Source organism: Pelodiscus sinensis, chromosome 8 (genome assembly GCF_049634645.1).
Source record: "Pelodiscus sinensis isolate JC-2024 chromosome 8, ASM4963464v1, whole genome shotgun sequence".
NCBI lineage: Eukaryota > Metazoa > Chordata > Testudines > Trionychidae > Pelodiscus > Pelodiscus sinensis.
Window position 1 is genome coordinate 57,038,439 of NC_134718.1, and position 16,022 is coordinate 57,054,460.

General features: G+C 46.7%; 1 long non-coding RNA gene across 1 annotated transcript; it reads left to right on the top strand.

The window, feature by feature from the left end:
• The first annotated feature begins 1,103 nt into the window (after positions 1-1,103).
• Positions 1,104-15,423, top strand: LOC142830442 (uncharacterized). Its single transcript, XR_012905680.1, has 3 exons — positions 1,104-6,437; positions 11,123-11,312; positions 12,631-15,423. It is a non-coding gene; the product is annotated as an uncharacterized LOC142830442 (long non-coding RNA).
• Positions 15,424-16,022: the final 599 nt, after the last annotated feature.

A 16,022-nucleotide genomic window follows, 5' to 3' on the forward strand; every position in this document is an offset into this window, starting at 1 on the left:
TCCAATTTTTGTCTAGCAGGTTTTCAGCAATGTTACAATAACAGAAAAGATAAATCTTTCCAATATAATGATCATGGCAAACCTGCCTTTGGTTAAATAAAACAAAATCTGTCTGTTGCTTTTGTCTAAAGAGCGTGTCTGAAAATCTTGCTGTCCAGATACACAGCGGTGGCCGGGTCTGCCCACCCCATCACATGACTATGGCTATTCCGACGTGCGGTCACCACGCACCGGACTCCCAGCCTTTTCTAGTCCATAACTCCCTTGCCCCGTGCAGGACTCTCAGTACACTGGTAGTCTGATCCATAGGGCTAACAGTCTCCTAGTCACAATCAATACATGTCCTTGACCCCAGAGTGCTAAGGCCTAATGGCTACAGTCAATATGTGCCCTTGGTTGTAGGGAAGTAAGGCCTAATGGCCAGTCAATGAGTCCGGGTTTTGCCCCTGGTAGAAGGACCCGGGCCCACCCTGCTCCACCAGCTCCTGACCCAGGGCCCTATGAGCGTAGGGGTTGCCTACAGCTCCCTCTCGGCGGGGACTCCTGCTGAAATGCGCTGAGGATACCTGGGTGGGAGGTGCGGTTCCTGCACCATTCCTTGGGCTGCTTCCTACCGGCCTTGTCGAGGCATCATTCCATGTAGCCGTTGGGTGTCTATATATATTTATATATTCTAGAGAGTTGTGTGTCTGTCTGTGAGTATGTCTGTCTGTCTATGTATAAGTCTCTGTTCAAGTACTCCTCCAATGTGGTAAGAGCTAGGATCACCAAATTTGATATTCAGCTTCCTCTTATCCTAATGTAAAGCAAGGTCAGGGTTTGGTTGTGCTAGGAAAATGGGATGTGCCTGGCATTCAGTTGTTTTGCATAATATGGAAAGAGAAAGGAGGGATGCTATTCTCAGGGCATGTCTAAACTACATTCCTCTTTTGAAAGAGAAATGTAAATGAGGCAAATCGAAAGTGCAAATGAAGCACAGATTTAAATATCCCAGGCTTCATTTGCATATTTGCGTCTGAGCGCTTTTTTGAAAAAGGGTTTTTCGAAAGTGAAAGCGCAGTCTAGACGGGGTTTTTCGGGAGGAGGGGAACAATACAAAACACCACACAACATCCTTTTTGAGAGAACCCATACTCATTTTTTCAGGAGTATGGGTTCTTTTGGGGAAAAAGAGGAGTTTTTTAAACAACCCAGTGTAGACTGTGCTTTCACTTTCGAAAAAACCTTTTTCGAAACAGCGCTTGGATGCAAATATGCAAATGAAGCATGGATATTTAAATCAGCGCTTCATTTGTACTTTTGATTTGCCTAATTTACATTCCTCTTTCGACAGGAATGTAGTCTAGACATAGCCTTAGTCACCAGGAGAACCAGAAGCCCTGGGAAAAGGACAGTTTTCCATAACATGCAAAGCGAGAGGCAACTGTTTCCAGGGACGGAATACTGAGAGTGGCCACTGGGGCAGCCGCACCATCAAGGGAGTGGTCAGCAGAGCTGGGGCTCTGCCATCTTGCCTGCCAGCACACAAGTAAGTAGCCCACTACCCCAAACCCTTTCCCCCCTCCTGGCCTTTGGCTGCAGCACTGGGAGGGGGTGGGGGAGAATTGCTCCTACATGCAAGGAAAGTTGGGGGGAGAGAAAATACTCCAGGTGATCAGGAGAGATGTCTGAGGAGAGAGAAAAGGTCCGGGCCAGATGGGACCCTCCTCCTGAGCTCCTCTTCATCCCCCAACCCTCTCTCTCACACCCCACTTTGCTCCCAGCCTAGTGCACTGCCCTCCCACATCCCCAAGGCCTTACCCTGGCTTCTGCACCCCCCCAAAACCACCAGCCCCCTGCTCTGAAGGACCTGGGCAATGCCAAGTAAAATCTACTAGTGTTTTTACATGTCACTATGGAACAGATTATGACCTTTATCTAGATGCTCTGTCAATGAAGCTATGTCGATTTGCATCAATTAAACCTTTGGACCACAAGCTTTCTTACCAGAGTGTTTAATTGCCCAATTCTCTTTCATAAAGTGACATTAGAAGTTGAAAGCATCAGATCTGCCTTATAGCGTCTCATAATGTGCATCATGCACCTCTATAAGGGTATGTCTACACTACAGAGTTAATTCAAAATAAGAGCTCTTGTTTTGAATTAACTGTAATAGCTGTCTACAAATACAAACCGCTATTTTGAAATTAATTTGAAATAGCGGCATGCTTATTTCGAATTAGGTAAACCTCATTCTTGGAGGAATTACGCCTAATTCGAAATAGCTAATTCGAAATAAGTGCTGTGTAGACACTTATTTCGAATTAGCTGGCCTCCAGCCATTTCCAGGGAGCTCTGGTGGCCACTCTGGGCACAACCAGGAATACTCATCTGCTCCCGCTGAGACCCGGAGCCCTTAAAGGGGCAGACTCTGGCCACAGTGCCTGTGCCAGTTGCCAGCACCCAGCCAGCAGACCGTGCACCTGGCACAGGATGAGCCAGCCACTTGCTGCCATCCATCCCTCCACCGTTCTCCAGGACCAGGCTGGCGTCTCCCAGGGGCTGCAAAAGGCAAGTGCCTTCCTGGTCAAGTGCGGAGATCGTGGGCCTCATTGAGATTTGGGAGAAGGACTCCAATGCCCATGATCTCCACACTAGATGCAGGAATGTGTCCGTCTACAGCCGCATGGCTGCCAGCCTGGCCACCAGAGGCCATATATGGACCCAAGAGCAGGTGCGCAACAAAAGTAAAGAGCTACGGCAGGCCTAGACCAGGGCCTCCCAATCAGGGGCTGACCCGGAGGCCTGCCCTCACTTTGAGGCCCTGGACCGCATCTTGGGGGGTCAGACAGTCCATGCCCCCTTGGTCATCGTTGACCCCGGGGAAGAGGAGGAGGAGGAGGACAGCAGCCAGGAGACTGCAGGGAGCCTGCCCTGCATCCAGGAACCCCGAGCCATCCCTGAGAGCCTGTCAGCAGCCTCATCCGAGGCTGGGGAGGCCTCCATATATGAGCGACATCATGGTCTCCTTATGCGGGGGGGGGGGAGGGGGAGCCCAGGGACCTTGCCCCGGGGAGAGAGACTGCCCTCCCTACAGATGCCCCCTCTACACAGAGGCAGGGCACAGCTTCCCTCCCCTTCTCCCCTCCTCCCCACCACACTATAGGCAGCACAGGGGCTGGGGTGCAGTCCTGGGCCAGCTCACACTCCCGGGGATAGTGGGACGTGATGGTGCGGACACCTGCTGTCCTCGCCTTGCAGAGGGGAGCTGGGTTTCACCCACTGTGCCCCTAAGGAGAACTGACCACTTCTCGTTTCACCGCAGCCGCAGCACCAGAGAGTGCAGGACGCACCACCCCGCCTGGACCCTCCACCCGCACCCAGGCCAGCAGGCGCACCCGCAACCAAGAGGAGTTCCAGAGGCAGCAGCTGCAGTTGCAGGGACGGCAGGTCCACAGCCAGGAGCAGTGGGTGCAAGAGGACCTGCAGCTGTGGTGGGAGAGCCTGAGGGTGCTCTGGGAGCAGGGCTGTGCCCTCCGTGAGCACCTGAAGGCCCTGGCGAACTGATCATTGCCTCCTGCTGCTCCAGCCCCTGCGGCCGCCCCAGCTATTGCTCCTCCTCCCACCCCTGCTCCTCCTCCCGCTTCTTCCACATACCCCTGTCCTTCCTGCCCCAACCTCCACACCCACTGCCCCCCGATGCCCCTGAGCTTCGCCTCCCCCTTCCAGCTCCCTCTTCCCAAGTTTCCCCAAAACCCTCTCCCGCCCTCATTCTTACCCTCCCCCCACCTCGGTTATGTGAAATAAAGACATTGTTGTGTGGCAACACAGGTGTTTTTATTGTAGGTTAGGGAGGGGGAAGGAGGTGGGGGTAGAATGTAAGGCACAAGGCCCCAGTGGGGCACACCAGGGGGATTTCAGTCTTCGTCTGCCTGGAAGCTCTCCCACAGGGCTTCCCGGATGCAGCCAGCCCCTCAAACGGCCTCCCGGCTGGCAGCCATGCGGGCCTGTGAATACTGGCCAGCCATGCGGTCAGCCTCTGCCATCCAGGCTGGCAGGAAAGCCTCCCCCTTCCTCTCACACAAATTGTGGAGCACACAGCACGCTACCACCACGTGCAGAATATTGTGCTGGGAGAGGTCGAGGTGGGTGAGAAGACATCTAAACCGTGCTTTCAGTCGGCCGAAGGCCCCGTCGACCACAGTGCGGGCCCTGATGAGCCTGGCATTGAAGGCCTGCCGGGAGAGGCTGAGGTGTCCCATGTAGGGCTTCATCAGCCAGGGCGGTAGGAGGTAGGCCACATCCCCCTGCAGGCACACTGGCATGTCCATGTCCCCAACTCTGATGTGGCGGTCAGGGAAGAAAGTCCCGGCATGCAGCCTCTGGCACACGGAGGAGTTCCAGTACACCCATGCATCGTGTGTCTTGCCGGATCAGCCCACATTGATGTCCGTGAACTGGCCGCGGTGGTCAGACACGGCCTGCAGGATCACTGAGAAGTACCCCTTGCAGTTGATGAAAAGGGAGGCCTGGTGGTCCGGGGCATGGATGGGAATGTGTGTCCCATCGATTGCCCCCCTGCAGGTGGGGAAGGCGAGGGCGCCGAACCCCTGGATGACCGCATCCAAGTTGGTGAGGTGGACGACTCTATGGAGCAGCACCCTGTGATGGCCTTCACTACCTGCAGAGAGAGAAACAAAACCGAGGGTCACTGGGGTGCCCAGGTGGCTGGGAGTGTTCGTTCCCCGCCACTGCCCTGCACCCCAATCCCAGGAGCAACCCCTGCTGCAATCCTGGCCACCATGGGCGGTCTGTAGCATGTCTGGGATGGATCGACCCCTCCCGGGGAGGGCACTTACACCACCTCCCCCCGGTTTTCCCTGGGGCAGCTCACGTCCTTCTTGCAGCTCCCTGTCCTGGCCCAGTGGCCGGTGGGTGCCATACCTTAATGAGCACCATTCCGACAGTGGATCTCTCCACGCCGAACTGGTTCCCGATGGATTGGTAGCTATCCAGCGTAGAGAGCTTCCAGAGGGTGATGGCCACCTGCTTATGGAGGGGAATGGCGGGCCTCATGAGTGTGTCCCGTCGCTGCAGAGCAGGGGCGAGCTACTTGCAGAGCTCCAGGAAAGTGTCCTCCATCCTGAAGTTCTGGGACCACTGTTGGTCTCCCCAGCGCTCCAGGATGATGTGGTCCCACCAGTTGCTGCTGGTGTCCAGATGCCAGATGCAGTGGGACACCCTGGCGTCCGGGCACTGCTCCTCCAGGGCCCCTGGGGAGGCAGGGGGAGGGCCAGGGGGCTGACCTGCAGCAGAAGGTGCCAGGCAGCCTCCAGCAATTGCTGCCAGGCTCGCAGCAACATGTTCAGCATGAGCACCAGAGTGCCCAGGGGCGGATCTGGCTCCATGGTGCTGACTGCAGCAGTGTCCCAAAGGAGAGCGACCGAAGGAAGCGGAGAGGAAAACGCTTTGCTGTCCCTCGGCGAGGTAGGTAAGCAAGCGGGAAAACCGAGAACTGGCTGTCCGGGGGGTCCCTTTAAGCACAAGCCTCAGATAGCCTCAGACAGAAGCCACACAAAGCAACTATTGACCTGATGCCCTGCTGGAACCGGTTTCAGCTGCCCTTAAATGCGATCCAGCATCCAATCAGTGTGGACGCGCTATTTTGAAATAGCAAAACGCTATTTCGAATTAGTTTTTGGGTCTAGATGTGTTATTTCAAATTAGCTTATTTTGAATTAATTAATTTGAAATAAGTTAATTTGAAATAGCGCTGTAATGTAGACATACCCTAACTGGCATGATCATTTATATTCTATGCCTTGTAGAGCTTGTGAAAATATTTCTAATGAAACTCTTAAATGAAAAATGAAAATGGTTCATAGAAAAATTCACTTTTTTGATGGAAAACAATGAAAACCAAAACCCCTTTCCCTTTTGAAACTGAGAACTACGTTTTTTGTTTAGGCTTTTTTTTCATGATAACCTCTCTCTTTTCCAGTGCCATAATAAGAGAGGGATATGCATGGATGGGGGAAAGAAGGGAAAACACCCAAAACTGAACAATTCAGAAAATTTTCAAACTGTTTTGCAAAACATATGTATTATTTTTCAACCAGCTGTAGTACTTGGAAGAAAGGATTGGTGGTGATTTAAAAGCAGTGTGGCTTGTTTTCTTTTTCTGGCTGGAACAGCTTCTAGGAATATTTTAATTTGTCTAGCGGCATTTTGTTATGACAAGAGTTTTTCACAAAAATGTATTAAAACAGTAGCTGTGAATGAAAGAACAAGGATTATATTGGGAAAAGTTTCATGCTTTCATTTTAAATTAGGGGTGGCGGGTTACAATGTCTTTCATCTCTGGATTCTGCCTCTTTCAAGGGTTCTTCACCTTGTTCAAATATCCTTTGTGAAAACCATTTGAGATCGAGAGGTTGTACAAACATTACCTGGCTACGGTAAGAGTTCAGCAAGAAACTCTTAAAATATTTCTGCAACATGGGGCTTTTATAGACATTGCTCTGGTACACAGAATGTTTTTTCCCCCTCCCACAATGGTTTTATTTTGTGGGAGGCAGGTTCTTTAGAAGTATAATCTTAATTTTGATAGGATAGATTTATGACAGTAATCCATTATATTTTAGCAGTATGTTTCACTGGAGAGGATTTGTTACATCATTAGCACCATACAGAGTCAGACTTTGCTGGATTGAACCAAAACCCAGGTTCCAATTCCAAATAGGCTTATGGCTGAAATGGGTCAATTTCCCACATCAGTTTCCTGGGTAAGCTGCCTGTCAGGGCTAGTTAGCAGAGGCATATGTATATAAATGACTGTGGTGAATATTCCTGTATCCTTGCCAAGCATAGGGGAAAAAAACCCCAGAGGAGAACTGGGTTAATCAGGTTTACCAAAGATGAAAACTATTCAGTTTTCTTTCTTTTAAATGTAATTATTATATGAGAATATCACTGTATACTAAGGTATTGGGGAAAGGAGGGCTAATTTAAGCCTTGATTCTGCAAAGACTTGAAGTTAAGCACATACATAAGTCATTGAAGGACTGGGAATTTAGATGGTTGATTATTCAGAGAGGGTATTAACAGAACCGCATTTTGCAGGAAGTAAATTATTTGGGACATAGAAATATACTGCTTATTGCTCCTCCGTTAAGTTTGCCAACTGGTTTTCTTGAAGTATCAGGATGGAAAACTATACTTTTACAAATCTTTTTAAGTACACTGTTATTTGTTCTACCGTAGTTTCTGTGTTTTGAATTGAGAACTTTTCCAGTGAGGTGATTCATTTAAATAGAAGTTCACCTGCATTGTCTTTGCCTAAGTAAAAAATCCCACACTGTGCATGAGAAGAGAACTTGATCACATGCCTCCCCTAACACACTAATTAGGAACATGTTGAATGCTTTTCTACTCCACCCACATTGCATAATTGTTTAGAGCATGAAATGAAATTAATTTTATGTAATATGTAGATGTGTAATTTCAGCCAGGTCATGGAGGGACTGCTGTCCAATCTAGAAACATAAACAGTTCCTCAAGTAAATAAACATAATGGATGGTTTTTAACATTTAGTTTCATTTGATTTTTCAGATGACAGACCATGTTCCTTCTCATGCCCTTTGGTCTTTTAGTCTAGGAACACTTTTGAAGCCTGATTTAATTAATTCCTCCCTTAAACCAATTAAAGAGGAAGAGGAGGTAGCTTTCATCTTTTCCCTTTGGCAAGCAAGGTGACATTCAAGTCTCTCTGTGGATTACTTGTACACTTTACCTGTCTTTGATGGAGCAAATGGGGAATGTACAGTGCCATTCTCTGCAAATTAGAAATTACTTTGGGAATGGCAATGGGTAATTTTCCTGTTGGAAAAATAAATAAGGGGCTTTGAGTTCTAGTGGGATATTTTCAGTAGATGGCAAACTCAAATGTATCAATGTTGTAAATCCTTTGGCTTCCGCAGTTATTCTTGGGATGAATTTGGTCCATATGTCTTAAATCTAAGTTTACTGCAACTCCTGAGCTGTCTAGTATTCTGAGGGTTCATAAACACACAATCGCTTTTCCAATTTATCTACAAAATGAGACTACAGGCAGTCCCCAAGTTACGCGGATCCGACTTATGTCGGATCCGCACTTACGAACGGGGCTTTCTCGCCCCGGAGCTCGCAGGCAGCGGGACCGCCCAGAGCGCAGCGGTCCTGCCACCTCGACCTCCGGGGCGAGAAAAGCTGCTCTGGGTGCCCCTGGTCTGCTGGGGACCGTCTCCAGCAGACCAGGGACACCTGGAGCAAAGCCGGGGAGGCGGATGTCCCTGCTCCGGGTGTCCCTGGTCTGCTGGAGGGGTGCGCCTGCCCCCCCCCAGCAGACCAGGCTTTTGTTGTGGACCCTGGGGTAGAGCAGCTGGGGTGCTGCTGGGTTGGTCCTGCAGGGACCTACCTGGCAGCCCAGCTGTTCTGTCCCAGGCTCGAGATTCAGCAGCTGTTGAAACTGATCAGTGGCTGATTCCAGGAAGCTGGGGGCAGAGCAATTCTGCCTCCAGCTTCCTGTAGTCAGCCCCTGGTCAGTTTCAGCAGCAGCGGCTGAATCTGGAGCCAGTTCCGACTTACATACAAATTCAACTTAAGAACAAACCTATAGTCCCTATCTTGTACGTAACCCGGGGACTGCCTGTACAAAATAAGAACCTGATACATATTTCTATTCTCAAAGTTATTAAGAAAGAACTGTTACTTCTCTGGAAAGAGGATCTTAATTTGATTAATGTTCATTCCGGTCTTTCCCATGGATTCTATGGACAAAGAAAATAGAGCACCCTATGAAGAAATGATAAATTAGATGCAGTGGAAATGAAATTTCCGTTCGGTGGACATATTACTCAGTAGTTAAAATGGGCAGCAGAGTTTGTGTTGAAGAACCGCAGGAGATCATTTAGACATGGAAAAATGCATCAGGCATCAAAAAGATGTTTTTGTTTGCCAAGTACCATCAATGCTGTCATTATACTGGCACTTCCTGGATATAGTGTTGTACGTCTTCATCTTGCTGCATAAAGATCAACTAGTTAAGAGCTAGATCAAGCCTTTAAGCCAGGGGTGGGGAACTTTAGGCCCAAGGGTTGGATGCAGCTTGCCTGGATCTTGCCGCCCAAGGCTCGGGGCTCCCCCATTGGGGAGCCCATGCTGGCACTACAGGCCCATGCCCCTCCCCCACAGCTTCCCCCGTGGTTCTGAGCCAGTGCCAGCTCCCCAATGGAGAGAGCTCCAAGCCTCATGGTCTGGAGTCAGGCAAGGCAGAGCCTGATCCCCCACCAGGCAGAGCCTGTCAGTTGGGAGGAATCAAGTCCGCAGGCTGCTGCCCTCTCCCTCCCCTTCCCCAACCCAGCTAACACTGTAAAGTGCTGCCTAGAGGCTTTCCCCCACAAAATCTACTAGCCCTGGCGAGGGGAATGGGGGGTGGGTCTTTCTCCTCCTCAATTGGGGGCCTTGTCAGTGAGGGTTTTTTTTGTTTGTTTGTTTCTCACTTGTGGCCTTTGACTGATTTTTTCTGTGGGTCAGTGGCCCCAACCCAAAGCAGGTTCCCCACCCTCGTTTTAAACAGTGCCCTGAGTATGTGGTGACCCTTGCTCTTCGCAATATTCATTTGCTACAGTCCTAGAGCTGGTGCAAGCTTCTTTCCCTGTCACCATGGCTCCGTTCTGTTGGCCAGTGCCTCAAAGGTGAAAGAAGATAACGTTCTTATATATTTCTATTTACAAATATGCAGGCACAGATCACTGTTCTAACTGCATTAGTAAAACATTTTGTCATGGCTGTTTGAATTGTCAAGCCAATTTAGCCACCAATTTAACAGTGGGAGTTTCCAGAGGGTTGAAGTTATTTTAGACAGATTTAATATTTTCCCTGAAAAATACCAAGTCAACCAAAGAGAGGTACACTATTCTAGAAATGATCGGTTTATTTCTGGCAGGAGTTCAGTAAGATGGGAATTTAAGGGAGTCTCTGAGGCTCATGATTCTGAAATTACAAGCGATCTTTTTCACCCCACACTATATTGAAAAAGGAGATACTGCTTTGGTTATGGTACTGTAATGATTGCAGTAAGATGTCCCATGCAGTCAGTGCTTCCGTTTTCCATGTTTTACCCAAATGCAAGGAAGAGAGCTCTGTGTACTCTCCAAAAGTTAACATTTCTGGAAAATGTTGTATAAATCTTCTAATCTTTTTAGTGCATTTGTTAAAGCAAAATAAATATCTGTAAACATTTGAATTTGTCTATTATGTGGATAAAGGTGTGACACATGAAAGTGCTATTAAGACAGAGATGAGCTATAATTTTTTCAGGGGGCCACTTAATGAATTTTGGTACATGATCACGGGTTGGCTTCCCCCTCCGCCCAGAAGGGGCCTGAGGTTGAAGGGAAGGGGCTGGGGACTAGCCTCTTTTCTCTCCCCCCCCCCCCCCATTCCGCCTGCCGAGTTGTTTGGGGCTGGAGGCATTGAATTAAAAACACAGCAAAGGGCTCCTGGTCCTGCAGCTAGCACATTGCCTGGCAGCCTCCCGGGATTGCTATGGCTGTTTAAAGGACTCACAGCTCTGGCCCCTGCTAGGGTAGTGCCGCAACTGGGAGTTGGGACCATTTAAATAGGATCCTGCTGCCTGAGCCACCACTTGGAAATTTGGTGGCACTGGAAGCAGGATATAAATAGATGCTACAGGCCAGATCAAAGCATTAGGCAGACTGGCTCCACCCCCTGGGCCTCATCAAGCCTAGCTCCATGTTAAGAAAATCTTTTTTCCCTGATTTCAGTCAGTTGACATGGACCAGAACTTTAAAAAAAGTTCTGCCTCATCACATAACAGCAATCAACATGAACTGACCCCCATGCTAATATAGGTGTAGCTGTTCATGACTGAAGCCACTTCAGTTGCATATGTGACATGGGAATACACGTAGCCATGAAGTGTTTGAAAGAACTTCAAAATATAAAATGAATATGATGGGCATAAATGTATGTATCTATCTATGATGCTTCAGTGGCCCTTGCTACTGCAGCATCTGAATGCCTGACAATCTAACATATTTTTCCTTACAACACCCTTGTGCTATTATCTTTGTTTTACAGATTAGAAATTGAGGCATTAAAGAGACTAAGTGAATTGCCCAAGGTCACACAGGAGGTCTGTGGCAAAGGCAGGATTTGAACTCACATCTTCCAAGTCCGAAATGAGGACCCTAACCACTGGGCTATCCTTTGTTGAAGGCTATGATTGCAGCTAAATATTTGAAAAGGTTATTCTACAGTACGCTTCAAGGTCCAAGTCTTTTTACATGTCAAATAACTGAAATGGAATGTAGCCACTTTTACCTAGATCAGCAAACCTGACTGATTGAAATTGGCTTCTTTGATTTTCCAAATGTTTTGTCTTCCTGTGGTGCGTGAACTGCTTTACACCTGACATACTCAATGGCTACGTCTACACTGGCCCCATAAAACGGAATAGTCATGCAAAGCAGGTAAGTCAGAATAGGGAAATCCGCGGGGGATTTAAATATCCCCCGCGGATTTAAATAAACATGTCCGCCGCTTTTTTTCCAGCTTGGGGAATAAGTATTCAAATAGGAATAAGAGATCCTCCAGAAAAGGGCTTTATTCCGGAGGATCGCGCCAGTCTAGACGCTTTTTTCCGGCTTTTCCCCAAGCCGGAAAAAAAGCGGCTGACATGTTTATTTAAATCCGCGGGGGATATTTAAATCCCCCGTGGATTTCCCTATTCTGATTTACCTGCTTTGCATGACTATTCCGTTTTATGGGGCCAGTGTAGACGTAGCCATTACGTCACAAAATAATATGGTAGTTGAAGACTGCAGAATAAGTAGACTCATTTGAGCTGGAAGGGGTTTCTAACAGGTTGCATTTTCCACGCCCTGCATTGTTTCAGGATTAAATTAATTATTCATAAAACATGCGTAATGGATGGGTGTAAAATCTGGCCTTGATATTTCTCCAATTTTAGTAATTTCGCAATTACATTGGCACAAAGTCTGTTTAATCTATTTCATGGGCATACAGCAGCTCCTTACATATTTGTGGACCATAATCTTCTCTCCCTAACCCTTCATTTCTTAAGGATAATGGAATTACAGCAGGGATATATTTGTGTATTGTTTTTTTAGAAGTCTGGTTGAATATAGTCCTTTCTGTGTTTAATGCTGATTGTATACTGCATGAACAATTTTGCCCATTCTGTTGAATCCTATTTTATCAATTATCAGTTTATTTAGCTCTGAAATGTTCCTTATAAAATTCTTAAGGTTGAATGTAATGGTGTGCCCTTAGGGCTCATTATTTAAATAATTGCATGTGTTTAAATGTTGTGTAAATACTGTCTTATATTTCCATATAATAAGGGGAAATGATCTGATTAAGTATCTGTTGCAAAAAGTAAAATCATGGTTTCAGGGATAGCAATATTAAAAAAAAATAATTAAGATTTCAACCTAAGTTCCCTGAACATGATGAAATTGATTGAAGGTTCTGGCTTTGTCCATAGTTTACCTTTTCATGCTGTCTCTATGGAGCCTGAGGGAAGTGCATATTAATATACTTTTATCTTCTTCCTAATTAAATAGCCTTAATAATCAGCCTGCCTAGAAGGAAACTTAACACAGAGAAATGTGGTTGGCTGCTTCATCTGTGCTATGAGAGATTCTGCTGACACCTAAAATCAATGGAGGCCACATCCAAAAAAGGGAAGTAGCTGATAGAAGTTGTCTGTTTTGTGTGCTACTTTTGGTGCAGCTAGCACAAGCTGTGCTGAAGGATAGAAAAAACTTAAAAGTTATTAGGTAGTATGTGGCACTGTCTAAAGAGGCATAACTGGGTTATCAGAACATGTGTGTGGAGTATCTGGTGACACTGGTTATTTTGCTACAGGGAGCTGAAAAGGTGACGGCCAAATTTCAGAAGGGGGCCGTTTCTATTAAGTGCCATAGGCAGACATAATGTGTAAACCTTTGATACTAAAATGCATGAGAGCAGATCCTCAACTGGTGTAAATGTCAGTGGAGTAGTTACGGTGATTTACATGAGCTGAGAAACTGGCACAAGAATTATAGCCTTGCTTTGTGTGCAAATCTTAGCTTTTGAATTGCTCTCAGCCTCTCCACAATGAATACATGTGAACTGGCTGCAGATTGTAGATTCTGATATTAGATTTAATCCTGTTAGTCTGGGTATTGCAGCACACATGATTTTACTGTTTGAGAGAAAGGAGTAGTGACAACTTGGTTTTTTGTCACAAACCTAGTTTTTTTTTCTCAGTATTGATTGACTTTTACAATACTTCCTTGCCATGCTTATTTTGACAAAGCCAAAGGCGTTTTTCAATGGTTTCTCCCTGTGAGATGGGTTCTCCAGGGTCTAGTGCCAGATTAGTTGAGAAGAGGTCACAGGGAAGGGTAGAGACTCAATGCATACAGGATATTGCAAGACCCCATGTCCAACTGCTCCCTGTACACCCTGCAACACTATGGGCTTTATGGACCACTAATTCCATCTCCCCTTTTGAATTCAGACTGTTACGACCTGTTATGGACTTCTGCTTTTGAGCAGCAACCCGGCCACTTGCTGGCCTTCATGATAGCCTAGGAGAGAACTTTATAAAGTAGATTGGCCTAAGGAGGGGGTGGAGCATGGTTCGGCACGCCTCCGACTCTACCCCATGCCATATCCTACTTCCAGGGAAGCAAACAGGAAAGAGGCAGAGTGTCATGGAGGTGGAGCGGGTTTGTAGGCATAAGAGGGACTGAGAGCTGCTGGAATTCTATGCAGCACCATGCGTACTATAATAGAGAGGAATGGATCTGAGAACAGAGGCCAGCAGGTCAGCTTGGAGGTGGGCGATGGGACGCCTGAGGACCCTAGCACCATCTCTATTCTCATGAGAACAGCAGGAATGGAGGGACAGCACTGGAACAGAGAATCAGAATCAGTAAAGTGAGGCAGGGTCATGCAGCATTTTTAAGACGTCTAGTGTGGGTGGGTGGGTGGGTGGACTTTTCTCCTCCAGATATTAACCGCAATTTTAAACCAAAGCAGGACAGAGAGAGAGAATCCTTTCTTCCCACATCCAACTCCATCTGTAAGGCTGGGTCGGTGTCTGAGCCAGGAAGTCTGTAGGGAAATCAGTACCCCTGGCACAGCCTTCTTCCATGGGTACCAAGCCTGTGACTCTGTATGTTGAGACAGGGTTTGACGATAGCTGCCAGACTTGGATCTCTGAATGGAAAGACTGAGCGCGCTGTGTCCCCCTCCCCCAACCAGGCAAACCTCCCTGCCTCTTGCTGTCCAGAAACTGCTCCCCCTCATGCCAACTGTCAGCTTTGCCTTGTTTTCACAGAATTTCCTGCACAGCTGAAATAGTCGCGTTTCTTACTTGGAGAAGCACTTGGAGGGTGAAATCTTTGTTGAATCCTGTCTCAGTCTAGCCTTGGAAAATGATGCTGAGACACTGCAGAGGGGACACCTCTACAAGGATCCACTTGAATTTTTAAGGTGAAAGCACAGAGGAGCTGCCGATGCAGTAGGAACAGTTTTGGCATGTGGCTGCCAGACAAGAGAGGAAAAGGAGAATGTAAGAAGCTTCAGCCACCTTAATTTGACTTTTGTAGCCACCCTGCTATTTGCAGCATCATTCTTCGTTCTCTCCTGGATGAACCTGGAATGCAGTCCTGCTGCTTAATCACTTGACTTTACTGCTCACTTGTGGCTAATAGTTGCTCCTCCATACTGTGAGTGGAATGCAGTAGTGCTATTTCACTTTACCATCACACAGTTGAAAAGCAAGCAGGCCTCATCCAAATTCAGATGCAAATTCAAAAATGCACTTGGCATGGGGAAATACCTCCACTTGATGCCCCCTACCAAATACCAAACTGAAGGGCTCTTTTATTCACAAAAAACACTGACGCAAATTGACAGCCCAGATACATGATAGATAGATTGATGGGGAATGGAGGGCAGCTCTTATTCCACCCACTAATGACCACCTTTTTCTAGGGTCTGGAACTCAGTCTTGACATCTGAACCTGCAATTTTGGACCCACAACCAACTGTGGACTCAAAATTGCAGATGTCATTCACTGGGGCAAAAATGGGACAATTCCATAATCTTAACTACCTATTCCAAAGGAACAATGAAACAATTAGCTGCCTAAATGCCATTTGTACCCACAATTAATTATGGGCAGAGAATTAGAGGATATTGAAAAACCTCTGCTGTAAGTAAGCATATTTATCTTCTCCTAGTCAGTAATTATACTTCAATAAGTGGTCTCAACAAGATTCTCCAGTTAGGTAAGACTGCTGTCAGGAGAGAAAACTTGCTGATATTCCAGTACGAAAAGAATTTTCTGTTTGTTTAATGATGTTAAAAAAATACCCCAAACAAACAACCCATAATACAACCCACCTGGAAATTTTAAAACTATTTTAATTACTTTTTCAAATCCAAACTTAGGCCATTTCCATGTAGTTTAAAATGCAGTGTACATAACATCTGCTTTTCAGGGTTGTGCACCATTGAGGCCACAGACTTTAAAAAGAATCTGTGGAGATGTATAATGGCACCGTATAAGAGAAACCTATTTATTTGGAAGTCTGACTTCCATAGTGTTTGTGTGGTTTTTTGTTGTAGCTGCTAATATTGGTAATTGAGTAAACAAAAACTTAAAACTCCATCCCTGACAGAATGGCCTTTAAAGGTGTTCCTTTGCAACAAGATGCCCCCTTTTAAAAGGCAGTGTTAGAATGATCAGCCAGAAAAGTGTGCTGTTTAGGTTTTCCTGCACATGAGTGTGTTTTAGACTTTGTAATATTATTTTCAAAGGAGGAATAAAATGAATAGTTTCAAGTTGCAGAATGATTTCTCTTGTTCTGAAACATGAATAAATAATGTAAGAAAAAAAATTCTATACAAAAAGTCTTATGCTGAGGCAATGTGTAGGGTATGATGTGATATGTA